The 20687-nt window shown below is 42.3% G+C and overlaps 1 protein-coding gene across 1 annotated transcript in view; it reads right to left on the minus strand.

Annotated features, from left to right (window-relative positions):
• TAFA4 (TAFA chemokine like family member 4) overlaps positions 1 to 20687 on the minus strand; it is a 174744-nt gene that overhangs the window by 127979 nt on the left and 26078 nt on the right. Inside the window, exon 2 of the mRNA XM_019469759.2 lies at positions 1523 to 1659. The gene's annotated coding sequence lies outside the window, so the exon portion shown is untranslated. The remainder of the gene's footprint in view (positions 1 to 1522; positions 1660 to 20687) is intronic.

Genomic DNA, 20687 nt, shown 5'->3' on the forward strand with positions numbered 1-20687 from the left:
GCTCTAGGGTTATCACCTACGGAGAAGGAAGGCAAGGGAGGGGAGAAAGCAGGACAGTAGGAGAAAAAGGCCTCAGATAACCCAATAGAGAATTCCACAGCTGAGATGCCCATTCTCAGTGGTCCCAAGTTGGCAAGGGCCACACCTTTTCCATGTTGATCCATCACTGGATATGAGCCGCCCCTAAAAAGGGGGGTAATTTTAGGCAAGGGGGCTCTTTGAATTGAGGATAATTCAAAGAAGCTGTAGGCCACCTTCCGCAGCACTCCCAACAGTGAGGGAATAAATCCTTCATTCCTAAAGGGGGATCTGGGCAGGGCATTGTAGTGTCCACTACTGTCCGTCTTCAAACAGAAGACAGCACATGCAATACACCTCATTTACTTTGTGGGGCTGGGGAGTCATCCTCAAGAGAAGACTCATCCTCAGAGGTATAAAGAGACCACACCATGCTTGTTAAAATGTCACAGGAAGTGGTTTCATACATGAAGCCTCTCCCTGCCAGAGCCTGTTTTGACCTAAGATCCATTCTCTTCCCTTCCCCTGGGTCACTCCTACCAGATTCGATTTCCAGGCCCCTGAATCAGCTGGCTTTAACCAATAGGAGATGGTACCTAGAGCCTGGAGAATGAAAGAAAAAGGATAGGGGTATTTCTCCCCACCTTCTCCAATTTGGGAAGGATCTATGGAGGGGTCATTTCTCCTCCATGGTGCCAGTCCCTGCCAGAAGGCCCATTATGGTTCTAGCTCCCACCGAGGGTCCCTTCCCCCAGGTGCTGGCAAACACAACTTCCTTCCTGTTCTACAAGCCTTGGATGGTAGTAGCTTCCCACTGTTCCCTATCCCTGGGCTGCCTCCACACCTTCTGCTTGACTTCTCTGACTCCCCCTTTATATATATTCCCTGAATTCAATTCCCGTGTCCAACATTATCAGAATGCCTTTTCTGTTTACCTGGTTGGATCCCAACAAACCCCAACGCCAAAGCCTCAAGGGCACCCATTCCAATCCTAGGGGATGATCCCTGATCCATTTTCTTATAAGGACAACTCTATGTAGCAGGTTCCTGGGAGACGTTTGGGTGCCTAGAACAGGTATTTACTTAACAACAGCTGTTGCTGTCTGGAAAAAGGCCTGGGGATGAGTGAGCATTCAACAGTCTTTATTTTAGTCAATAAACCAGACCCCCAGTAAAAAGATTTCTGACCTACTACACGTACCATAATATTTCAACTTCAATTTCTTCCACATTGAACATTTTGTTCAAAAGTATAACAAAATTGGCTTATCTTTAAAATTTCGCCTGTCACCCTACCAAGTAGCCAAGACACTGCTTTACAGACGGAAATGGTTTCAAAAATGAGAGCTAAAATTTGAAAAACTTGGATTCCCAAAATACCCAAAAATTCAAATGTAAAAGAAACCTTTTATAAAGGATCATCAACTCTAAGATACTCCGTTTTGCTAAATCCTCAATGCTTCATAAAGAAACCATCTCTAGGTGTCTGTTAAAATCATTTTACCTTGGTGACTTCACAAGATATGGTTCCAGTCAAACACAATTATTTCAAGATGAATTTCAGACCAACTCCAAATTCCCATTTGTAGCTATCGCCAACAATTTCTGCAGTTCCAAAAAATTATCTTAGCTTGGGAAGACCTATTTAAGAAACAAAAAAGATGGCAAGGCATTAGCATTCTAATGTTGAAAGGATACAGATTTCCGGTAGCAAAATACTGTTTTTTACAGTGAAATCTGCAGTTGCAGGACTGTGGTAGGCAACGGAATGCATCTATATTTGTAAAGTGTCCTAACACACAAGGGGGGAAGGATACAGAATCCTACACTCACTAGCCACAGATGTGGTTAACAGAACACAATTTTAAAGGAAAAGTTCTCTCAGCAGCAAAGGCATTCAAAATTTAATGGAGGATCCCAAACCATTCATGATGCAAAATTCCATTCTCCCCATTTTTTAACATTGGAATGAAAATGAAGTGGGAGATTGGCCATTCCAAGAGTTCCACAACTTGCCCAAGCTCACAGCGCAGTGGAAAAGCCAGCACGTCCATCAACTGATGAATGGATAAAGAAATTGTGGTTTATATACACAACGGAATACTATGTGGCAATGAGAAAGAATGAAATATAGCCTTTTGTAGCAATGTGGATGGAACTGGAGAGTGTTATGCTAAGTGAAATAAGTCATACAGAGAAAGACAGATACCATATGTTTTCACTCTTATGTGGATCCTGAGAAACAAAACATAAGAGACTCTTAAAAACTCAGAACAAACTGAGGGTTGATGGGGGCTGGGAAGGAGGGGGTTGGTGGGTGATGGGTATTGGGGAGGGCACCTATTGGGATGAGCACTGGGTGTTGTATGGAAACCAATTTGACAATTAATTTCTTATTAAAAAAAAAAATACCAAAAAAAAAAAAAAAAAAAAAAGGAAAGAAAGAAAAGCCAGGAAGGAGGAAGAGGGTAAATGTCTTTCCAAAATAAACCATTACACCAAAATACAAAGAACACTTGTTAATTCCCTAATTGACATCCAACACGGTCCTTTAATGCACAGACCTCAAAGGACTTTTCTACTCAGTGAAACATTTTTGCAAGGATTCAGATGATCCCAAACCAAAGACATGTCAAAGGGGCGGGGGGGAAATGGACCTTGAAACTACGCCATTTTTTTTTAAGCTTATTTATTTATTTTGAGAGAGAGAGCGAGTACAGGAGAGGGGCAGAGTGAGAGGGAGAATCTCAAGCAGGATCCACACTGTCAGCACAGATCCCAAAACCGATCAGTCCCACGAACCATGAGATCATGAGCTGAGCTAAAATCAACAGTCGGAAGCTCAACCAAGTAAGCCACCCAGGCGCCCCAAAACTACACCATATTTAACATTGCTAAGTTAAAGGCATCCCTCCCAGTGGTGGAGATCAGAGAAAAATGACGATGTGCATCAGTAAATATTACAGTTGCAAACATGAGATAAAAATGTTCACTGCAACACAGTCTAGTTACTTTAGAATCACACTGAACCTATTACAACCCTGCCACAAAGCACAACTGAGCCTTTTCTCTTCTTTAGATGCCCTTAAAGGTAATTACATGTTTGACTGAAGAACACAGACCCACCCCTTTGGGGCTTAAGGAAAGAGAGTCGGCCTTGAGTGAACAGCTCAACAAGAGGAAAGAGACTTTGAATAACTGCACAAATATAAGGTATTTGGGGGAAAAAATACTGGAAACTGTTCATGTCCCACATCCTCCAACTTTATTAAGTATGTTTGTCCTGATGTCCACCCAAGGGCACAGTGTGACCTTCTGTTATCGGAAAGAAATACACAGTATAATTTATCAGAATCCATCATAATGAACTTCCCACATATTGGAAACCAAAATGACCTTTCCTAGCTAATATTTATCTTGTTTTCTTCACACAAAAGGAACCACTGGGGATTCTTCTTTTCAATTCATTAAAAAATGGACCCATCAGTGAAAAGAAATGTGATCTCATCGTTCGTATGCCAGACAAGGAGCCAGGAGTTTAATTTTAGGCTGGACAGTAACTCATTCGGTCAGATTTTCCCAGGGTGTACCCTAGGCGCTGGCTTCAAAGGATTAACTCTTTCTTGTCACTTCCAAACTCGAGTGCAATCAAGAGCATGAATAATTTCGCACATGGCACCAAAAGCATTTACTTCTAGTCATTTCTTTTCTCTGTTGTTTTCCAGCCATAGTACAGTCCTTTCTACCCATCTGCTTCCAAACGTGTTTGTTTTTAAAGAGATTCCATGTTTTCCATGATGAAAGACACTGCCCATGTCTTGACTTAAAAAAAAAAAAAAAGTTTTCGTGCGCCCCATCATTCTCAGAATGAACTTAAAACACTTGGCATTTAGATGTCGGGTACATTTTTCATCTTTTCCCTCATGTGTTAGTACTGCGTAGGGATAGTCACTCTCTTCCAACAAAGGAGCAGAGAGTGCCTGTTTATGTTTCCCAGTACCAAGAAACTTGGAGGTTTCCAGCCACAGGAGACCATTCTTCAGATGTTTAATTTATTTCTGTTGTACACAGGAAAAAATTCTGCCTACACTTGATTTCTTATCAAGGAAATAGTGAGGTTTTTTTCCCTTTCTCTTTTCTCTGGATCTATTTGCCCCCACCATGAGTAGGGCGAATTCCCTAAGGGGATTATTCTTTTGAAATAGTCATTTACTTGTAGATAAGCAGCCTCAGAATATCTGTGTTGGTTTTGCTGCACCCGCCTCACTCCACACATGTCAATCTGGATAGCATCAAGTTCCTTCTCAGCTTTCCAGTCTACAAATTTACAGGGATGATATATCACAGTTCCTTTTAGAATTGGAAGACACAATGACCTTACAGCAAGATCTAATCACGACGCAAAATCAGACTAACTCAAATTTGAGGGACGCTCTAAAATGTAATTGCTTTTGAAAGTATCAAGGTCATGAAAGACCAAAAAAAAAAAAAAAAAATTCTAAGGAATTGTTTCAAATAAAGGAGAGACACATGGCAACAAAATGCAATTCTGATGGTGCACTGACTGGATCTTGGGACCAGAAACACACACATACACACACAAAGCTATCCTCAGGATGAAGTGCCTACACACACATACACACAACATACACACATACTGCTATAAATGACATTATTGCGACAATTAACAATTTCTAAACGTAGCCTGCAGATTAGAGGGTTGTAGCAACCTTAAGTTTCCTGATTTTGATCATACTGTAAATAAGAAAGAGAATGTCATTACTAAAAAAATACACCTTGGGGCGCCTGGGTGGCTCAGTCAGTTAAGCGTCCGACTTCAGCTCAGGTCACGATCTCGCGGTCCGTGAGTTCAAGCCCCGCCTTGGGCTCTGGGCTGATGGCTCAGAGCCTGGAGCCTGCTTCCGATTCTGTGTCTCCCTCTCTCTCTGCCCCTCCCCCGTTCATGCTCTGTCTCTCTCTGTCTCAAAAATAAACGTTAAAAAAATAATTAAAAAATTAAATTATGTTAAAAAATACACCTTAAAATATTGAAGAATAAAAAGCAAATGCCTCTACCTCATTTTCAAATGATGCTGGGGCAGAGGGGGAAGGAGGGAAGGGCAAAGGAAGGGAGACACAGAAGACTGAATGTATGAATATAAAAAATAATGAGCATAATGTAAGCAATTGGTGAATCCGGGTAAAGGGCATATAGGCATTCTTTGTACTATTCTTTCAACTTTTCATTAAGTCAGAAATGATGTCAAAATAAGAAGTTACATGTCTTTATACGTATATATAATTTATTGTCAAATTGGTTTCCATACAACACCCAGCGCTCATCCCAACAGGTGCCTTCCTCAATGCCCATAGCCCACAAAAAGTGACATATCTAATTAAAAGCCTTCCATTCATAAGATACACAAAAGTGGTTTAGAATTTATTACCAATCCTAAACAACACGGAGAGTTGGTAGTTGTAATGTTCTGGTTAATTCAATTCTCTGAGCATCTACTCAAGCCCCCACAGAAGCACTCACATAGTGCCAGTCCCTATGTTAAAGCACTTTAAAATATTTGTAGGATTGGAGCATCAGGGTGGCTCAGTTGGTTAAGCGTCCAACTTTGGCTCAGGTCATGATCTCACGGTTGGTGAGTTCAAGCCCCATGTCAGGTCCTGTGCTGACAGCTCAGAGCCTGGAGCCTGCTTTGGATTCTGTGTCTCCCTCTCTCTCTCTGTCCCTCCCCTGCTCATTCTGTCACTCTCTCTCTCTCTCTCTCTCTCTCGAAAATAAATAAACATTAAAAAAAATTTTAAACAAATAAAATATTAGTAGGATTTATTTATATCCTGATACACAGATGAGGAAAGTAAGGCATAAAGACAGTAAGTGATTTGCCCAAGGTCACCCAGCCAACAAGCAGCTACGTTAGGATTCAAATTCAAGCCATCTGGTACCAAGGCACCTACTGTTCCAGTTCCTGTGAAATTATTTCCAAAAAGTATTAGTCTCTTTTCATGCTTTAGTAAATAGACTGAAAATACATCTATCTTCTTTAGGGACTCAAGACCTTGATCAGCATCCTAAAGATGAGAATTCTGCCTGGAAAAATGTGTGTAGGCAACTGGACTAAATGTGCAAGCAGATCCAGGCTTGGAGCCAAAGGTGTTTGCTATTAACCCCTAAATAAATGTTGCTTCATCTCGGAAAAGCTGCGAAAAAAACAGGGATTCAGAATTGCTGCAGGCTTCTGATTTGCTGCAGATTTATTAAAGTCTTATGTCATTTTCCAAATTAAGACCAAACATGCAAGAATTCTAAAGTCCTTGAATGCTTAAGCTGCCATTTTTCAAACAGATGGGAGACAACCACACTGGAGATCACAACTTGTCTAAAACATTGCAGAGAAAATACACCAGAGCCAGAACATACCGCATGAAGGCTAAATTACTTTTGTGGATTTCAATGAAGGAATTCGGCATTGAAACAAAACCAAAGGAAAAAAAAGAGGATTTTTGTCTATGCACCCTCCCAGACTCATTTCCTGACAAACTCCAATTTGGAAGCATTTCTGCAACAACACAGCAGAGCAGATTCTCGCTTAATAACAAAGCAAACAGGGGGCACCTGGATGGCTCAGTTGGTTAAGCAACTCACTCTTGATTTCAGCTCAAGTCAGATCACAGAGTCATGGGATCGAGCCCCATGTCGGCTTCACGCTAAGCACGGAGCCTGTTTTGGATTCTCTCTCCCCCCTTGCCCCTCTCCCCTGTTGACTCTCACTCTCTGTCTCTAAAATAAAAAAATAATAATAATAATTAAATTTAAAAAAATAATAAAGCAAATGGTCCCAAACGGCACTGCCCTTTCCCGCCTGGCCAATGGTGAGTGTTACAAGTTCTGCCTTGCATCACCTGCACAGTGGCCACTTTCCAATAACTGGCTATTTCCAGACTCACCGTCAGTTCGTCTGACCTCCCAGGGTGGGATCTACTAGGAGGGCCTGGCAACTCTGGTTCTCAGTCCCCGCCCCCGCCCCCACCCCCCGCATCAGGGAACAGGTTAGCATAATTCTCCCAACAACTGATAAAAGAGGTGACACCTTTAAAAGTTTGGATGTTGTAATAAATCATTTTACCACACTAATTTCTACTCAATCAAGACAGCAGATGATGTAAATGACAAATGCATCATAAATTAGCAACCTGGGTTTAGGGAGTTAAAAAAAGGGGGGGGGGGAACAGGTTCGTGAGTGGAAAACATGAGAAAAGATGATCCCACTAAGGGATGTCTTGTCTGATAAACAATGGAAATTTTGAAATGGAAGTTGCCTACATAAATTCATTCATCATTTCTTCAGACAGAAATGAGGAAAGATGTTTCCATTTCCAGTTGCTTAAATAACAAAACCGCACTGAATTGTCTTCTGGAAATTTTAAAGCAGCTTTTCCACAAAAATACATAAAAGCCGATGTAAACCTTCTCTTCACAAATTTATTCTGAAACAAGTATTAATGAGTTTCCTATTTTTAAGAGTGTGCTGATGAAGGTAAATGTATCTAATAGGTTATTGATGCTTACATGAATATATTTCAAACATGGATACATGGCCGATGCCTCCACTGGGCTATCATTTATAATTATCACACGATGCATGGAATTACTTAGTAATTTAGAGCATGTTCACCGTCATATGTTAGAGTGGGCACGTTTTTTCTGCCAGAATGTGGTATATACATGTCATAAATTGCTTTTTTATTGCCTGCTTAAAAACATCTATGAAGAATTTACTACTGAGCCATTTTAGAACATATTAAAGCATGTTGTAAATGAGCCATTAAAGACAATAACTGTGTCTATTAAATATTAAACATTTTATAAATGGCATTTTAATTTCAAGTGTTAGCAGTACTATCTCATCTAAATTAGCTGGTGGAGAGTTCTTTAAAAAGGCTCTTCCAGTTGGCGATGATTTAAATAAATTAAACAGACATGCTGTGTTTTTATAAGGTTCACACACTGTCATTTTAAGAACCGAGAAATTCCTTAAAACCACACAGCATCCTTACTTAAGGGCAGTGACACAATCCTTTCTAGTAGAATTATGAGCAAACAGTGCATTTTGTTAATGAAGAAAAATCCAGCCTTCCAGTGACCACGAGAAGCACAAAAGCAATCATCACTAAGTGACAATGGTTGCATCCAGAGCCGGTATACAGGAAACGCAGAAAACAAACTGGCAAGTTACATGAAATGAAATGCACTCACCGAATTCAGGAACACCCAGCGTGACTCTACAGCTTGTTGTCCGAGGGAAATCGCCCACGTCTGGGGCTGAACCAATGGGAACAGTAATGGCAATTTAGCCATAAATCTCTCAAGGCCTAATTATCCTTACTGCAGAGGGTTTATTTCTTTTAATTAGACCAGTTTTTTAATTGGAAATTTTCCTCTCATTTCTCATTTTTCAAATCATCAAAACAGAGCGTCCAAGGATTTTAACATAATAAATAACCAACATAATATGTGAAGGCTACCCACAAGTTGCCAAGCACTTGAATTTTTACCATAAAAGTTTTTATGTGATGTGATCTAATGTCTACATAAAGAATATTCGTAAGGTAAGTTGTACATAAAGATGGGTAACAGTGCCTCTACTATGTTAACAATTGCACTCCTGGCTGGGGCATGGGGTTACAGGTTGGGGATGGGGGTGGGGGTCAGGGTCTGTTCACTTACAACCAGAATAAACCTCTTGAGGGGAAGGATGATATTGTATTTCTCCTGTACCCTAATCTCTACCATAATGTCCTGTGCATCATGGGTGTTAAATATGCTCTGTTAAATAAATGAATAAATGTAAGTCTTTAGTTTCACTCCCAAATGAACGGTCATCTAACTTCTATGACCCTAAATGAACCTGTGAACTAATAGAGTTCAACTAGAAGACCCGCCAAGGTGACTTCCGTATGTGAAAATGACTCACAGAGCATTCTAGGTGAAACACAGTATGATTCTGATATAGATAACATGCAGTTCATGGACATATATACACAGTAAACTCAGCCGTGACAGAATTAATGGCAAGGCAATGCCCACTGCCGACAATATTGGCCATTTTAATCTATTAGTGGGACAAATGCTTCTTAAGAGCTTAATCTAAACCTTTATTAAATTTCAACCTAAAAATCATCTTATGTTTGCCAACAGTGCCCTCCTGTGGCAAAAAATAAAAAGTCTCTTGACAGTGCTAATGTTAACTGACCCACATTTTTGTTAAATAAGTAGATGTTTTAATTTTTTAATAAAGCCATATTTATAAACAGAATATAAGATATCCTTAAATAAACATAAGATTCTACATATTTTATTTTTTTAACATTTTTATTGATTTTTGAGAGACAGAGAGACAGAGCACGAGTGGGGAAGGCGCAGAGAGGGAAACACAGAATCCGAAGCGGGTGCCAGGCTCTGAGCTGTCAGCACAGAGCCCAAAGCAGGGCTGGAACCCACGAATCATGAGATCATGATGAGGTCATGAATCATGACCTGAGCCGGAAGTCGGAGCTTAACCGACTGAGCCACCCAGGCACCCCAACCAGCACTTCTGATCAACTCTCCCGCAGCAGGCCATGTGTTGGGCACTGTGCACAGAGGATGGCTAAGGCCCTGGAGCTAGTGTTCCAGCATGGGAGACAGACAAACAGGCAAACGAGCGTGAATAAGGTAACTGTGGATTGGAGTTAAGTATAACCAAGAACACAAAAGCGAACAGTGTGACAGAGACTGGCTGGGCTTGGAGGATGCACAGCTACCTGGACTGGGTACCCGGAGAAGGCCTGCTGAGAAGGGGACTCTGATACAATGGTGAGCGACAAAATGTGGGCTTCAAGCGCATACTACATAGAGAACCAGCATGCGCTTGCAGGAACCACCAGCCAAAATAAACCTGCTGTAGTCAGCAGCAGAGCAGCAGTCGGAGTGGCGGGAATGGGGGGGGGGGTAATAAGCTAGGGGAGGGAGGGGTTGGAGATGATATCACAGAAGTCCCGGGGGCAAATGATGAGGGAGATTGCAAATCATAGTGTGGAGCTGGGATTTGATTCCACACATGCGATGTGAGAGTTTTAAACAGGACAGGAAAAGGAGACGGGTTAGGGAAAAGAGCCCTCCAGCTGCTGGGTAGAGACTGCACCCTGTGGTGGGGGGTGGGGGGGGATGCTGAGAGACTACTGTAGGAATCCAAGCAAGAGAGGGTAACGGCTTGAAGCAGGATGGTGAAAAAAGAGCCAAAGAAAAACTCATGTTCTGAAGCCTAAGGCAGCAACTGCATACAGCAGGCTACCAATAAATGTTTGCGAACCAATGAGCTGGTGCCTAAGGGAGCAAGGGGGGTAAACTCCCCTTTCCCCTTCATTAATTCTCTCTAGGGCTGGCGTCTATCTTACCTGTGGGTCCAAGAAAATTACTGCCTTATCTATACCCTCAAGTGAAGAAAAACTAGCAAAACATTTTATTCACTGCTTGTCTGTCACACATGAAGGTCTCAACCTAGAAGTGCAAGAGAACGAATCTAGGCTTGAAATTAATGTAACGTGGTGTGGCGAGGACATTTCAACTTAAAAAGAGAGAGAGAGAGAGAGAGACAAAGAATGAATTTGTCCAGCTATCTCAAGAATAGAGCACCAATGAAGTCAGGCCTCTTTCAGAAGAAGTCCTCTCACACATAACACCGGGTTACCTCAGGCACTCCGTGTGGAGGCAAACTAATGAACTAACTTGCAAGGTCGAAGTCTCGGGTCTTAGTACCAAGAACACTGGTTCTTATCTTACGGACATTGCACACCCAAGAGTGTATTCTATTTCACTCTTCCCTTTAGCTAACTAGGAAGCTCTGAGCCAAATTTATAGCCTACCCTCAATAAGCAAATAGAACTCTTCACCATGCGTTTTATATGCCTAATTTATACTTAGTTTTCTTTATCTTCCCTTTATCTTTCACTTCACTCAATATTTTTAAAGACGTTCTCAAATCTGTTTTGATGGGGACAGATACAAATACATGAGTATTATGAACAAGACCACCTTATCTAATATGCCTTAACGGATCCAAAGTTCAACTCGCCCTGTCTCTATGTCCACTCCCCTTTTGCCTACCCATGCCGCTCACCAGACCAGAACTCAAAATTCCCACCTTGTGACAGTCACCTAAGGGTAAAACATTATTTCCCTAGAATAAAATGAAAAACGTAACCCAGACCACATGATACAGGAATTAACAGGCAATGAATCACAATGCAATTCAAGGATGGGTTTCCTGGTAGATTGTAAGTCGTTAGGGAAGGGGTCAAAGGACTTTTAGGGTCTGGTTTATGTGAGGCCCAAAGTCTATTGCATGTAATATAGGGAAGTAAGCAGTCAGAGGACCTGGAAGAAGACAAGGGGCAAGGGATGGGATGGCAAGGGACCCCAAGGGCATATGTTTTACAGCTTTAAGAAAAGATCAGCCTTGGCTCACAGTGATTCATAACCAATCATGCCATATGAAATTAAGATAGGCATTGTGTGATCTGAGAATCTAGAAGAATGTTCATGGGCCCTGGAAAGCAATGGAAAGCCACATCCGATTGCTTTGTATCTAAACTCAGGAGAAGACAACCGAAGAATCTGGCATCGTGGTAATAACCTAACAGATGGGTACCCAGGGCCCAACATTGGACCCGTCGGTTCACTTCTCATCTCATTTACTCCTCGAAATCATCTGAGAACACGGTTCTGTTTTATTTTGTTTTCAATTTGTACAGAAATCATTCCACTTACTTACCCAATAGCACAAGACAAGGAAATGGGGGACTCGGGATTCCAAACTAGGCTGAGAGAGTCCACCCTCTGGGAGGAAAGGGGCGTTTAAAACAGAAAAGTCTGGAGAAACCAGAGAGGGGGGCTGGACGTAGTAAATGCTCAGTCAAGACTGCAGACTGCGGTGTGCACCATACACAAAGTCCCACTCAGAAGGCCTCCCATCCGAGGATGGAGGTGATGACAAGGACGGAGCCCTCCTAACACCCGGCCGCGGCTGAGGAAGGAACCCATCACATAAATTCCTGCCACATCTACTTTCTCATGTGTGAACACTAGGAAACACCTATCCAGTATTTCAGTGAACATGTCTCAGTACATCTCAGTAGATGAGACGGGCTCTGCGAGTACAAGGCACACTGGGCCTGAGTACAAAAGAAAGACCCACCCCACCAATCATCTTTAAGACTCATTACACGCGGATATGGAAACAGTGTAGACATGAGGGTTAAACAAAATATATTATGAAAGTGAGAAACAAAATGCAGGCCTATCAGTAACACCGTAAGTTGTGATTCATAGACAACAATACACTCCCGATTATTTTTTTTCTCTTCATTTGGAAAGAACCTGTGGCACTCACAGCAATTGTCTTAATCTCCTCCTGATTTGATAGCATCGACTCAGACAAAGGCCTGTGAGGCCATTCTTCTGTATTCAAGACCCCCCCCCAAAAAAAAAACAAAAACAAAAACAAAACCAGCTAATATTTATAACGCGTTACAACCAGAAACTGACTTTTAAGAAATTTCTATGCCGAGTCCACATTTTCACACAAGAATTCACTAGTCATGTTTCTTTGGGGCATCAGGGAAATATTCTGGCAGCAAGTAGGCCCATATAAGGAAATCATGGGGTCATGATCTCGTAATTCCAGCACAGAAAAGATGTGCTACAAACTTGACAAGACTTCTAAAGCAGAAAAACACAAGAGGCTGGCAACAATAACCTCTTATTCTTAGGAGTTTATGCCCTCAAGGTAATAAATGCAGCATTCATCCCCAAAAGGAAGAAATGAATATAAAAACTAAGATTGTCACAATCTGCTGCATAACATAAAAATACATAAGATGTAGATTTAGCTTTGTCACCTACGGGACCTTTAACCTTTCATTAAAATAACAGAGTCCCCTGAAACCCCGTCCGTCCGTTGTAACCAGTTCCAAAGTACTTTTGTAAACAGGGGCCAGAGGGAGCAGAAACAATGAAATTCCAATATGATCCAGCTCTTTTTTCCAGTCCTTCATAGGCTTCCTGCCTCAGGACCTCTGCACATGTCATTCCTTTTGTTCATAGACAAACATATTGTTCTGTCCTTCTCCACTTAGTTACTTCCTACTTCATCTTCATTTCTCAGGACAACCACCCGGATGGAGGCACTTTCCTAATTACTAAATAAAATCTCTAAATTGTAGCCTTTTCTTCTTGATTATTCAGAATTGCATTGTTATACTCACGGGAGTCTCACCCATAAGACTGGAAGTTCCATGTAGGCAAGAGATAGGTTTCTTCTCTCAGCACTGAATCTCATCTCTAACCCTTGCTACCAGACCTGGCATGTACCAAGCATTCAACAAATAACTGTTGAATCAATAAATGAATCTGAAAACCTAAACTGAAGCAGGATATCCAGTCTCCTTTCCCCAACAAATCTGGGTTTTCAATCACAGTACTCACCGTGTGGCAAAATTTTTAACTAGAGACACTTTTTTAGGTGTGGAAGGAACTGGAACTACGGCTTTCCCTGAGAACATCCCAGCCCCCACCAAACCTCTTATGAGATTCATGGCAATATCGTTTGTTGTGTTGTTCGGCCGCCCATGGCTCACTCAAGCCACACCAGGTAAAGTTTCTGCTTCCTGGGACTTAGAATTGAAACCAAGATGGGGCGCCTGGAGGGCTCAGTCGGTTAAGTGTCCAACTCTTGGCTTCAGCTTAGGTCATGATCGCACACTTTGTGAGTTCAAGCTCCGCGTCAGAAGCTGATAGTGCAGGGCCTGCTGGGGATTCTCTCTCCCTCTCTCTCTGCCCCTCCCTGGCTTGCTCTCTTGCTCTCAAAATAAATAAACTTTAAAAAAAAGAAAGAAACGGAGAGATAGCTAGTCATTTGAGACTAAGCTACTGAAGGGGAGAAACATAAATTTGGGAGTTGTGGAGTGGCCATCTTTCTCTCAGTACATGTAGAGGCACCAAAAAAAAAAAAAAAAGGCAAGCCAATCTGCACAGACACAAGAATGACACAGATACTCAAAGAGCAGAAATGAGATACAAGAGTCTGATCCAGGTTCCAGAAGGTTGTTCTATTTGTAGCCTTTCCTTGGCCTCTCTTCATTCCATAAGAACTCCTAAGAATTTTTTTTAAATAGTAATTTTCACCTTTGGTCTAGCTGGAGTGATTTTTTTTTTTTGGTTGAATCCAAATAGAATTACCCCCGTTTCATTGATGGGGAAACTGAGACCCAAGATGTTAGCTTCCCTAGGTTACAAAGCTAATTGGTGGTACAGGCAGGCCTCATACTCACACCTTCTAACGTAAGAGTAACTCCGTCTGCCCTGTCCAAGTGACAGCTTCTAGCCACGTGAGCCATTAAACTGAAATGAACTTACATGAAATAAAATTTTAAACTGAGTTCATCAGTGGCACTAGCCACATTTCAACTGCTCAACAGCTCCACCTGGCGAATGGTATATTAAAGAGCACAGCTATAGAACATGTCCATCACTGCAGAGAGTTCTATGGGACAGCACTGGATCCATGAAAGGTCAGTACCCTTCATTTGAAAAACCTAAAATGAACTCGAGAAACAGGAAATGGCAACTCAGAAGCAACAACCCACACAGGAAGGAAAAAAACTTACACAAATCTGTCAGTAATATCCTCAGAGGGATAAGAGGGTCTGTAACCAAGAAACAAGATCAAGGGGTTATTTTAAAAACAAAAGAGGGAGCACCTGGCTGGTTAAGTCAGAAGAGCAAACAATTCCTGATCTCGGGGTCATGAGTCCGAGCCCCCACGCTGGCTGTAGAGATTACTTAAGTAAATAAATATTTAAGAAAAAAAAAGAAATATTCAGGGAACAAACAAGAAAATCAGCAGAAAGATGACATTTCCCAAAAAGTAAAGCAAAAAGAGAAACGGAGGGGAGCTAGGAGAGAAACATAAGAAAATTAGAGTGCCAGACAAGGAAGTCCAGTACCTGAGTATTAAGAGTTCCGCTAAGAACAAAGAGAAAATGCAAGGGTGGGGAGGGGGGAATAATCAAAGAAAAAATTTTATTCACAGGAATGAAGGATACAAGGGTTTAGTACCCGGCACAATAGTGGAAAACAACATACACCAGAACGCTGGAGACAAAAAGAAGATCCTTAAAGGTTCCAGGATCCAGGATTTTATCAAGGATAAAAAACAGGTCAAATGCAAAAGAACCCATCTCCCAAGGTATTTACTGCTCAAGCATACCTTCTAAGAAAGCAAATGGAAGGGGTGCTCACCAAATAAAGGAATAAGCTAAGAAAGTCTTCCTATGCAGGATGCAGGAAACATGATATCCAGCACCGGTGCAAAAGAATGCAAGCCGTTTTAACAAAAAGACCCAAAAATTCAATGGCTCAAACATAATAAAAGTTCATTTCTCACCAAGAAAAGTAAAGTAAAATAAACTGCAGAAGCTCCCTTCAGCCGATACACTAAATGCAGTGGAAGACACTGGAACATCAACAGGTCTTGCCAACCCACGACATGGGCTCTCATTCCCAATGCGTCACATCTGTTCAACAGGCAAATCATCGGACCTCCCTGAACCTCAAGTTCTTCATCTTAAAAATGGATTTTAGAGTTTACTTTTTTTTTTAAGTTTATTTATTCTTGAGAGACAGAGCATGAGCAGGGGAGGGACAGAGAGAGAGGAGGAGACACAGAATCTGAAGAAGGCTCCATGCTCTGAGCTGTCAGCACAGAGCCTGACGCGCGGCTCTAACTCACGAACCGCGAGATCATGACCTGAACTGAAGCCGGACGCTTAACCGACTGAGCCACCCAGGCACCCCAAAAATGGATTTTAAAATAGCTACTTGGGCTACTGTAAAGTTGAAATGAGGCATGGTATAGGGAAAGGCTGAGTAAACTGCAACCATGCTAATGTGAGTTGTTGTAATGAGTAATAACAGCTCACTGTGACTTCCAGAACCCCTATAAATGCCCCATGTTGCCCTAAAGCTTTCCTCTGCATGAATTCATTTAATCCTCCCCACAATTTGAGGCAAGTGCTATCTTTATCCCCATTCAAAGAGGAGGAATTTGGAAGCAGGGCATCCAAATGTAACTTGCTCAAGTTCAGCTACCAAGTGGCAGAGCTGGGATATGGACCCAGGTCCCAGCCTCTGCCCTCCTAACCACTGTGCAACACTGTCTTTCCAATGTCTACAAATGAGTGTTCAGGCCTCCCTTTTCTCCTACCGCTACCACCCCTTTTTTTCAACCAATACCTGGATCGTTCACTTTGTGGATACACACTCTCAGGCTTTCGCTCCGAACATTTTCCCCTTGTGTGCATATATTTTCGTGTATGGGTATGAAACCTTACTGGACATGAAACCACTTGATGTCAAAACCGAAATCAGCCTTGTTCACTCCACAGCGTTATGCAAAGTAGTAATCAGCAAATGGATCCTGCCTGAGAAAACCTGACAAACCAAGTTAGTAAAACCACATTCCAAAGTATTTTCAATCTAATAAGTAATTTCAGACATCATTGGTTCTCCCGATCAATGGCTATTTCTATAACAGATGAAACCAAAAAAAAAAAAAAAAAAAAAAAAAGCAGACACAGGAATCCCTCGAAGTAGCATCCCAGGGTCGTGGCTCTCGTCATTAACATGGGTCTGACCTATAATGATGGCAGGTACAGTGCTGACAACACTTTCCTTCAACCAACACTTGCCGAGCATCTCCCATGAGGAGACAGTAGAGCAGACAGTCACCAGTGGCCTAGCCAAACAGGAGCTTTAGCACAGGCCGTAAAGCAAACTGTCAATCGTGGAAATGGGGGTTCTGAATCTGGGGTCCTTGGGTAGAATTCAAGGGTCCATGAACTGGGATGCAGAAAAACAATGACATCTTTATTTGCACTAACCTCTATTTGAAACTCAGCATTTCCTTCAATTATCAAAGTCAGCAACAAACGACACAAGTTTATAACAGTTCCTATGACTTGGTCACAAAGAGAAACCACAGGTATTTTCAAGTTACATTACAGTTTGTGGTGCATACCTCAGAATATGTATCCATCACCACTCCACAATTATGTAGTTAATGGATCCGCCTGTAGAGCATGCTGTTTAATGCATTAATACAAAAGTGCACGCTCTTGATCACAAATTGCCTTAATGTTTTGGTCACTACATATTTTTTTTTTGAGAGAGAGACCGAGTGTGAGCAGGGGAGGGGCAGAGAGAGAAAGATGGAGAGACAGAGAATTCCAAGCAGGTTCCACTTGTCAGCACAGAACCTGATGTGTGGCTCGTCCTCATGAACCATGAGATCATGACCTGAGCCGAAATCAAGAGTGGGATGCTTAACTGACTGAGCCACCCAGGCACCCCTGACCACTACATTTCAGTATAGCTGGCTTCCTTTGTAATTGTATAAACTTTCTTTCATGTGTTTTAAGGTATTATTCTGAGACAGGATCTACTGGCCTCACCAAACCTCCAAAAGTAAATACGGCACAGAAAAAGTTAAAGAATCTACCTCCCAAGACGTGGCAAAACATGTGATACAATATCACAGCTACCTTCTCCCTCCTTCCCCTTCCCACCCTAAGGAAGCTGAACCCAGCACCCATCAATTCTGCCAGTACTGACACCACAAGTTGGAAAGAAAACTCACAGATGATGCAACTGACTTCTGTGTAAGGCATAAACCAGTCACAAAAGCACCAGGCGAGAGTTGCAGAATGAGTTTTCCAAGGTTGAAAAAAAAAAAAACAATTTGCCCTGTATAGAAAGTACCATCGTTTCAAGTACTTCTTGCAACCACTATTTGTAATGTATTCCAACTTGCAAGTGTAGAAATGGCCTCATTATCCCCACAGAGGTCCTTCAGAAAGTCTATTTCAAAGCAAGCACATTTGAAAGTTAGCCCGCAATCTAAAAGCCAGAGCTATAAATACGCATGGCCTGGGAAAGAAAGCAAGAGCAAGCTGGATTCCATGATTGCATCTTCAAGGAAGAAACTGGCAGAGCTGGAGGCCAGCAGATTGCTCAGTGAGCAGCTGAGAGGAAAGGGAGATGAACTGTCAAAGATCTTTAGGGTAACAAGTGTCAGAAGTCCAAGGGCAAAGAGACCCCTGTCACCCTGAAAGAGATAAAATACACATGCAAGCAAACACTAACAAAGAGGTTCATAAAAGCTTTCCCGATTTATATCGCAAGTGCCTGTGCAGGCTGTGACAGAAGGCAGGGGACAAGGAAGTGAAGTTATCGATATGAATGGGGTCTCGGGGTGAGAGCCCCCCGCCCAAGCAGAGCCCAAGACAAGGACATGAGGTGCATGACTGAGGTTGCTGCCATGTATGGTGGCAGGCAGATTCCATAGGGCCTCCCCAGAATTGTAGAGAACGGCTCCCAGAATCGTCCGTTGCTGAAAGCATCTCTCCACTGGGTTTTCATCAGAGGTATTACCTCCCATTTTCGTGCGGGCCGCCTTGGCTTGTACACACTGCATCGGAGAAGGCCCTGTGAGGAAGGTAGAAGGATACCTGACAAACACAAGGGACAGAACGTGAGCAGCTTGGGCTGCTCATTCAAGTTGCTACCTTGTGTTATTTCCCTCAGCTCCCCAGAAGTTCACCTCTGGACTTGCTCAGAATGGTCCTCTGCAGCTGCCGGGGGATGAGGAATATGTCATAAGATACCAGAGGTATCTGCTACCCACGGCAAATGGGGAATGTGAGCTTTTTCTTCCAGAGCAGCTTTTCCTGCACTGAATTTCAAAATTCATTCACTCACCAAATATATCTGAGCCCCCACTATGTGACAGGCACTGCCTCAAGGGATGGGGACAAGCAGCGAAGGGGACACGTGAGGTCTCTGCCTTGTATTCTGCTATCAGCCATCTGAAAAAGGAGTATTCCAGACATTGATTAAAAAAAAAAAAAAAAAAAAAAAAAGATGACAGCAGAAAGTGGCAAGGAAGGGGGAGAGGGCAGAGAGGATAATTTAGCAAGGGCAGTCGAAACTTGTTGGAGTTAGAGACTAAAAGATGAGAGAAGCCAGCTGTGGGACAGGTGGAAGAAGGACTTTGAAACAAAGGGAACAGCATGTTCAAAGGCCCTGAGGTACAAAGAGACCAGCTAGAGCGCCAGTGAGAACAGTCTCCCCTAGGGTGGGTGCAAGAGGGCTTTTATTAGCAGCAGTTCTCATTGGTCAGAGAGAGAAAGCGCACTGTGGAAATTCATTTTCAGATAATGATAAATTCTGAAAAGTATACAGAGTCCTGTCTTCAAGTGGATTTCCAACCAAACCAAAGGATTTCTTTTCCTGCTTTTTTGTTTTGTTTTGTTTTCATTTTTATTTGTTTGTTTGCTTGGTTTTGGTTTTGGTTTTTTGGGTTTTTTTTTTTTTTGTTTTTTTTGGGTTTTTTTGCTTTCCACGTTTTCACCCACAGATCACTGAACTGGGGAGGTTCCCAGGGTTAACGAGGCTTGAACCCAAAGGAAAACTCCCCAACTGCCTGTAGTCCCAGGGCATTTGGAAAGGAGAAAACAAAACTAAACCATAAAGTAATTTCACATCTGAGGGAGAAAAGGTAAGGAGCAAGTGGCAGGAGGTACAGGTGAACAGTGTCCTGTGCACACAGGCCAGCTAAGGAAGCGGGGTGCAGCCTCGGGGCTCCTCAAAAAGGTGAAGGGTCCTTCCTCAAAATGGCAAAGCTTGTTCTGCATCCCCGCTCCTTTCTCATGTCATGGGCGATGATACATTGATTGGCACAACAGAAAATCAGGTATCGATTTCATATATCCCTCCCTGGACATCAGAATTGAGAATCTTGCCAGCTGACTGCCCTCTAATTTCAATTATTTGAGGCCTCTCAGGCTTGAGAGTCTCAGTCCACAAATAATAATCACTGCTATCAGAAACCTTTTATTTAGCACTAACTAGTTGCCAAATGTTATGCTGAAAACTTGTTGTATATATTAACTCATTCAAGTCTGCACAGCTTTCCGAGGCACGGACCTTATTAGAGGAAATTCAAACACAGCAAGGTTAATACTTTGGCCAAGGTCATAAAGCTGGTAAGTGGGGAAGCCAGGATTTGAACCAGCAAGGGTCTCACTCCAGAGTCCTTCTCTTAATACAAGCTCTAAGGGCTTTGTTAAATCCGTGTTAACCGCACAGCTGACTTGCCGTGGTGATGGTGTCGTGAAGGTTGGAAGCCTGCCTGGAAAAGAGAGCCCACATCTCGCACACAACTCCTGCCATCTGAAAACCAGTTTCCACAGTATGTTACATCCATCATGAAAGGGTCTCAGTAAAAATGATTTTAGCCAAGAGAGAGAAAAAAAGGAAAGGTTTAGAGAAATTGATCCTCCAGTAATACCCAAAGTAGTCGAAGAAATTAACGCCCATTGTCCAAATAGAAGGTGGAGGCAAAGATATGCACCAACTGTCATTCTCAAGATAATAGCTTTCTATCTAGCTGGCTCCTGGAAAGTCACCTGCTTTGGAGAATGCCTCGATCCTCAAATGAAAAATCTTCCAGCTTCTGATACGAGTGTCAAGAAGGCAAAAGGCTGGAATGAGCTGAGCC

The sequence above is a fragment of the Panthera pardus genome, unplaced genomic scaffold, assembly GCF_024362965.1.
Source record: "Panthera pardus isolate Hobbes unplaced genomic scaffold, ASM2436296v1 HiC_scaffold_8, whole genome shotgun sequence".
Classification (NCBI taxonomy): Eukaryota; Metazoa; Chordata; class Mammalia; order Carnivora; family Felidae; genus Panthera; species Panthera pardus.